This window comes from Esox lucius, chromosome 10, assembly GCF_011004845.1.
Source record: "Esox lucius isolate fEsoLuc1 chromosome 10, fEsoLuc1.pri, whole genome shotgun sequence".
In the NCBI taxonomy this organism is placed as follows: domain Eukaryota; kingdom Metazoa; phylum Chordata; class Actinopteri; order Esociformes; family Esocidae; genus Esox; species Esox lucius.
The window spans coordinates 18,814,473-18,822,261 of NC_047578.1; the positions used below are offsets into that span (position 1 = coordinate 18,814,473).

The 7,789-nt window shown below is 40.4% G+C and overlaps 1 pseudogene; it reads left to right on the top strand.

The window, feature by feature from the left end:
• Positions 1-1,626: 1,626 nt before the first annotated feature.
• On the top strand, positions 1,627-5,375 carry LOC117594985 (annotated as a pseudogene).
• The last annotated feature ends 2,414 nt before the right edge of the window (positions 5,376-7,789 follow it).

The following is a 7,789-nucleotide window of genomic DNA, read 5'->3' on the forward strand; positions in this document are numbered from 1 at the left end:
TTACTTTGATTTTAAAATATTTTTTTTCATTAAATATAAATATCCCTTTGGTCATTTAACTGTAGATGTGTAACATGAAAAGTTGGTATCAATGCAAAATAGGCTCACTTAAGATCATGACTCAAATACGTACCTTCTAAAATACTCCAGGCAACAATTCAAAATCCTATCCAATTGGTATATGTTCTGATTGAGGAGACTGCTTGAAGAAAATTCATGTTTTTTTAGAGCCTATCTAACCCATACTGGCAACTAAAAACAAACAACACTTTCTGAACCAGACTGGGTCATTTAGGAACAAAATAAAAGACAAAAACAACAGTCTCCTGGCTAGCTTGCCAATTAAAATATGAGAAACTGCTAAATGAGTCACCTTATCACACCATACATTATCCTATCACCCAAACAGATACCACAAATTCCTCACAACTGCTTCAGTTTATCATAGACCTGATAACTCCTACTCCACCTCATTCTTCTATATATTAGTTAACAAAGTTCTTCTCCCCCATTTTTCACCCACATACTGACCAATCAAACGTATGTCATGTGGACACCCCTCTCTCCACGCTGAGGGGAGAAATACATTGTTACTACAACTCTAAGATCTAAGTATGTTTTATGTACCCGAATGACCTCACCTAAAGGCATTTGTGATGACGTGGGGTTTAACATTGGGTCTGCACGTCTGGATTTGTAAACACATACAGAAATGCCTTTCTAATTAGTTTAAACCAGCATGTTTATATTGCAGCATTTTAAATCACAGAAGTCAAATAAAATCAAAATATCCAGCTTACTGTCAATATAGCAGACCATTCCATTGTTTATTTAATCATCCGTTTTTCTTATAGAGACAGTAGAGAATATTTTACCTAAATTGGGAACAACCGGTTTACAGATACTTCGTCAGTTCCCTTGATCAGATGGAAGAATTTCTGGTACCCCAAACCTTGGTATGACCTCTCTCATTAAACATTTCACAACAGTCTTTGCATCATTGTTTTGTGTTGGAAAAGCTTCCACCTGTGACGCCACGTACCGGCTTGCTCCCACAGCAGCAACACCAAACCGGCAACCGCAACATCGCTCCACAGATCCCAATCACTGGAATTCTAGTCACCTGTTCACTCACCTGTTATCCATCAGCACCGCTATTTAGTTCCCTTCAGACCTCGCGAGATATTATTTTGCAGTCCAGCTCCAGTCCTGAGCGTAGCGGTTTACAGTTTGTCTTCCGTGTACCGAATTGCCTTTGTCCTCCCTCACTGACCACGTTTCTGCCTAATCCTCTTGTGCCTTCGCTACAGAGATCCTGACCCCGACCTTCAGCCAGTTCTCTGACCACGAGCATCGCCTTACTCCTCCTGTACCTTCGCCTACGCTGGTTGGACTCTCCTGGTTTTGACCATTGCCTGTTTTGACTGACCATTCTCTTGTATTAACGTTTTGTACGGTTGCCTCTAGATCGCGAGTAAAAGCGGCTGAAATGGGTTTTCACAGAAGGGTGGCTGGCTTCTCCCTTAGGGATAGAGAAGCTCAGCCATCCATGAGGAACTCAGAGTAGAGCCGCTGGTCCTTTGTATCGAAAGGAGCCAGTTGAGGTGGTTCAGGCATCTGGTAAGGATGCTCCCAGGACATCTCCCCAATGGAGGTGTTCCAGGCACGTCCAACTGGGAAGAGACCTCGGGGTAGGTCCAGGACTAGGTGGAGAGATTATATTTCGACACTGTCCTGGGAACGCTTTGGGATCCCCCAGTCAGAGCTGGCAAATGTGGCTTGGGAAAGGGAAATTTGGGGTCCCCTGCTGGAGCTGCTGCCCCCGCGACCCGATACCGGATAAGCGGATGAAAATGAGATGAGACGGTTGCCTCTATTGAACCAGCGCTCTGTGCTTGAATTTGTCTTCCTCCTGGGATTCTGAACACCACCCAACTTTGAAGTTTGTCTATTACCAAGCAATACCGTTTGCCGGCTTTCACCAAGGTTTGTTTGTCAGCCTCGGCGACAGCGGTCTGCAGGTCACGGATATGGTCAACAGTGTAACATGGACAATGAAATGTTTAGTAGCAGAACGAGTTACAGCACCAATAAGAGACATCTGAGCAGCCTCCTTCGCAGCTTTGTCTGCCACGGACCTACGGACACCCTGTAGTTACCACCTGTACGTGCGGGGCATTTGATAAGTCGCCAACCTGTAGAGTAATACGTGTACCAGGAGAGTTAAGCATATGGACCCGTACGTTTACCCTTTTTAATATATATATATTTTTATTTTTATTTAAATGGCCTAAATCTGAGTGACCAAGACTGCCCAGGCTTGGAGTAGATGTGATAAGGTTAGCTTTTTGTGATAATTAGTTAGATTTTTTGGTCCTGATAGGTTTCACCTGTTTGTCGTTTAGTTCTCGTTAGCTCCCTATAGTTTGCCCTCTTCTGTTAACTTTGTCAGTCATTGTGTTGTATGCTTCATTTATGTCTGTCCCCTCCACCAGTCCTTGGTTTTCCTGCCTGACTGTTCCTTGTGTGTTTTTGGTTCCTTGTGTTTTTTCCCTGATTAAAAGCCTTTTCTTTGCACATCGTGTTCGCGCTTGGATCCTGTTCTACCCTAAACGTTACAATGTTTTTAATCACTTACTTAAAAAGATCTATATCTCTAAAATAAGGACAATAGGACAATAATAACTTTCCAAATATCTTCAAATAGGCAAGATTAAGTGAAAATCACCAGCATACTTGGCATATAATTTGCTATGGCGGTGTCAGTGCTTGAAGTGTCTTAGAAAAAGTTCCATATGCTCCCAAATATAGCTGTCTTTGGTATCTGCCTGTTGCTACAGTTTTCTAACAGAACACAGATCATAGCAATAAAACAAGTACAGTGGTGTACTTGCCATGGTTTCACACATGGATTTCCCCATGACAGTTATGTAAGTTCTTCAATACACACACAATCCCAAGCCTCACTGCGTTGAGCATTCAATGCCGGCCATTCAAACTTCTGTTAACAGTGTAGATATTTTCTTTTGCTGCTCACCTAATGCATCTTGGATATAACAGATTTTTCTTAAAGATTCCCTTAGGACCGGCCTTGGCTTGGCTATAGGGATTCTCCAGACGCCGCTACTGCAACCCACCAAAGGGAGTAATGTGACCCAAAACGTTTTGTTCCACACACCTGTCATGCAAGGGGGACTGTAACCACCCGAGGTGGACTCTAACACCTTAGTAACAGTTGAGAACCAGTCGGTTCACCTTCAAATGGTTATAATTTCCCTCTTATAGGTTCTTGGGAATCTTGAATTACAGTAGTTATTCCCTTACAAACAGAATCTTGGAAATCTCAGATAGGCTATACTAATTTAAGTTTTGGTATCTCTGTAAATGATCATTACTCCAAATCATATAGCATGTTGTCACATCAATTACAGAGTTACATCAACTGTTTCATCTCAGTTTCTAATCTCATCTCTTTCTTTGTTCTTTAACTTTTATCGAAGGGTTTTCTATATATTTCATCTTGTACAATACAATATTACAATGAAACAACAAATGTAACATCCATGATCGACTGTTAATTTTGCTTGAATAAATCGACTTTGTCACTCCCAGTTCGGTGTGAATAATGCAACTCTCCAAACAGATTGATATTAACTACTGCAGAAAATCAAAAGGCTTCACTTTATGGTGCATGTAGTTCAGACAGCCTGAGAGAGTTGTAAAACGGACACTGTTGCCATGGAGATATTGACGGCCCATCTGGGGTGCCAAATTGTGGAAGATGGAGAATGTTTGCAATTTATCAAGTATTACTCGTCAGTCGTTAGCATAACAGTTATTTCAGGTTTAATTGTATATATGGACACAAGCATAATGATAAAACAAGTACAAGTACAGAGACCAACACAGAGTAGTGTCATGACAGTTGTTGTCATGGTGCGGTGAGCAGCAGCGCCACCGTGCCATATTATCACAAGTTCCCATATCTCACGAACACATCCCGGACTGTCACATGTTTCCAATCTTCCACACCAGGTCCCAATCGAGCTAATTTGTATGTGTATATATGTTTCCCCTCTGCTCCCCACATTGTGGCTCATTGTTCTTGTCGTGTTTGGATGTTGTGTGTGTTGCCGTTGTTTGTAAGTACTTGTGCCATTGCATATTGTCGTTTTTGCTGCTTTAGTCAGCCCTTTGCTTTTGTGTGTTTTGTGCTCGGTGCTTGGATGGAGATAGTATGATAACATTTATTTTATCTTGATATATATTGGATTTTTATAATCTAATCAACTAAAATTGACTTAATGCTGCAAAGTGGTACTTTGTTTATACTTTCCTCAGATTTTCCCATCTATTGCAATAATGCAATCTTGCAAAGTCCTGCTCTGAATTGCAATATAGTCAAATGGCAATATAAATGTACTCGTAATCCTTTAATAGTCAGAAAAACAGTCCAATGATTTAATCTGTCTTCTAATTTTATAGTTGTATTGTTACAGTCAACCAGAACATAAATAATCAGCATTCTTATTTTTAACAGATATTCTAATAATTAAACAAGAATTTTAAATATATTTTGTGCAATGTCTTCTAAAATAATGAATATTCATAATGAACTGTAGTTTGAAAGAGAGAATTATGCTGAAATAGTTTAATCTATTTTCAGTCTATTCATGTAGTTAAATGCTTCGGTAGTGACACAAAGGGAAATGAAAGAGTGACAGAACAACTAAATAGTCTGTTTGAGGAACAGAAACAAACTGATGAACATTTTAAATAATAATTTATAACTGAAGTTAACTGTTGCATCATTATGGTTTTCTAAGTCTGTTCATTCAGTCGTCTCTCTCTAACTTCCTGTCTTTTAGGTGACGTCCGTCCCACCCTGACAGTCCTTCCCCCCCCTCCAGTGTGGAGCTGCAGCAGGGAAAGGCCACTCATGTGTCTGGCTAACAAGGGCTTCCCCTCAGGCTGGAGTCTGAACTGGAAGGTAGATGGAGTCAGCACCACCCGGGAGGTGACAGGGAGCCCCGGGGTCCTGGACAAGAATGGCCTCTACAGCTGGAGCAGCACGCTGACCCTCCCTGGGGACCAGTGGAGGAAGGTGGGCTCTGTGACCTGTGAGGCCACCCAGGGCTCCCAGTCTCCTCTCTCTGAGACACTGAGGAGAGACCAGTGTTCTGAATGAGCTCCTCCTCTGAATCCTTCATCCAGCTGCATGGAGCTTTTAGCATTTATTTATCATGGCCTTTTCATATCATGTTTTAATGTATTTGCTTCTTGGCTGTGGTAACAATACATTTATAAAGGTTTTTGCAATCATAACTTTGGACATCAATGTTGAATAAATATACAAATAAGACTTCTTCATGAAAGGGGTGTTTCCTTGTTTATTTCTGATAGTATGAATGGGCCCAAAAATTATTTTAACTTTTGTGACAACTCTGCTGGTTCACCTCCCCCTGCAGCGGGCGGGCCCCAGCGGTCGACGTCACCGGCTTTCTGACACCACCGTCTCATCATACATTTCAACTGTGTCTCGTTTAGTGCACCTGTTCCTCATCATCGCTGTTTCCCCCGGTATATATGTTCCCTCTGCTCCCCCTGTCTTTGTGTGTGATTGTCTCTACCTGTGTTTAGAGCTGTGCTACGCTTTGTTAAGCTTATGCTGTATATTTTCGAGTGGATACTATTAAATATCCTTCCACCACGCCTTCTCCTGCTCCTCCTTGCTCCTCAAACCCTGAAGCCGTGACACTGTACACATGATGAACCCTTATTCATTTTCCTATCTATTTATTATACTTTTAATTTTCAACATATCTATAACCAATGTGAAACTGAATGTGGAATCAAAAATGAATAACAGCATGATATTGGAGTGACTGAAGTTAAATTACATTCACAGCAGATGTTCTAATCCAAAACAACTTTTAGTAGTAAACCTTAGTTTTCTATTGAAATCCCAGTGGAAATGTAACCCACATCCATGTCATAGCAGGCACTATGTTCTAACAACTGAGCTACACAGGACCCAGCGCCATTTTAGAATGATTATACAGTACTTGACCAGTATTGTCAGAACAAATAATCCTGCAAGAAAATGATTTTAATGGTCCACAGTCTTCATTAATCCGTGGTTAGCTGGCAAACATAGAGCTGTGATAAGCTGTCTGAAAATTATACCTATTTCTACTTTTACTTAAAGAAGTTTGATCATAAGAGTCAGCCATTAAAGCTGAACTTCAAACAGAAGACTGTTAGTGTTCATACTGCATTTAAATTCATGGGTTCCTATTTTCTTGGAAAATCTGTCCTCAGCTAAATGCAAGATTGCATACAGTTTCTAGTCATCACTGTCCCTGAACACAGAGAAGGAAAACAGAAGATGTTGAAAACGGAATACACATCTATTAGAATACATAATATATTAAACTTGTTTTAAATTCAAAGAAAACAAATGTTATGTTTTTTTTCTAGGTCCAAATTCTCAGTTAGAAACACATTTGTACTCACTAGCTTGGATGCTATGCAAATCAAACAGGTCTCTGCATATAAATACTTAGGGCATGGTTAGACGATAGACTTTCTTTTAAAAAACTTTACTGAACTGGGAGAAAAGGAACAATTAGGTCTTAGATAATGCTAATATTATCTACATGCACGCTTCAGCAAACACATTAAAACCCCTGGATGCTATTTACCAGCACTCAGGTCTATCAGTGATAGTTACAGAATGCATCACTGTATTCAATATCAACATGTGGGTTGGGCCAGATCACAGACGAGGATTACATTAAAGACACCAGCGGAAAATCACTAATGGGAAAGGCACAGAGGCTGTAGATACTTTTAACAATTGAAACTTTATTCAAGATTTGCATACCTGGAGCGTTTAACAACAAATCTCTCAGCATAGTCAGGTCAAGTTGAAGGTTGAACTCAGGCCTACATACATTCAGTACAGCCCACTGTGTCCCCCTCCTATGCATGGATAGTCTACATGTCTCATCAGCTACTCTGCAAACTTTGGCTTAGAAAGATTTTTACAGCCCTTGAGAAGTTTAGACAAAATTAAAGCTGTTCTAGGCACATCCTGTACAAGTGAGCAGAGCTGAAACACACAATGGCCTTACCAAATTACTGGATTATACTTAGAAGAAGTAATATGATTTCATTGTACTGTGGAATAAGAACATTTCTACCACGGTACCACTGCTTTCAGTTACTTTGCTCCTTATTTATGGAACAAGATCCAGACCAAACTTAAGTTAAACCATCTGGTGTCCCTTGCCCATTTAAAAAATTTAATGGAGGATCAATATGATGTTGTCTGTGATTGTTTTGTTGAATTGTATGTTTCTGTTTTGCATGTTTTTAAATGTTTTTATTTTAATTTTGTTTGTGTGCCTAACTGTACATGTAAACATGACTTCACAGCACCTCAAAAGAGGTCCAGGTCTCAGTCTAAATAAATGAAATAACCTTTCAGCAGGGTTCACATTGTTTTGCGTCTGAGCTACATGAAAGGAGAAATGGAGAGAGAGATGTACTGCAAGTCAAAAGTTTGGACACCCTTGCCCATTAGTTTGGACACACTTGCCCACTAGTTTGGACACCCTTGCCCACTAGTTTGGACACACTTACCCATTAGTTTGGACACAGCCATTTAAGTGTGTCCAAACTTTTGACAAGTATTTTATTAACCTCCTGAGAGCCTGTATCCACATATGAGGACACTGTTTTAGGCCTCCTGCACCATGTACTTCATTCTGCTTAACCTAAACCT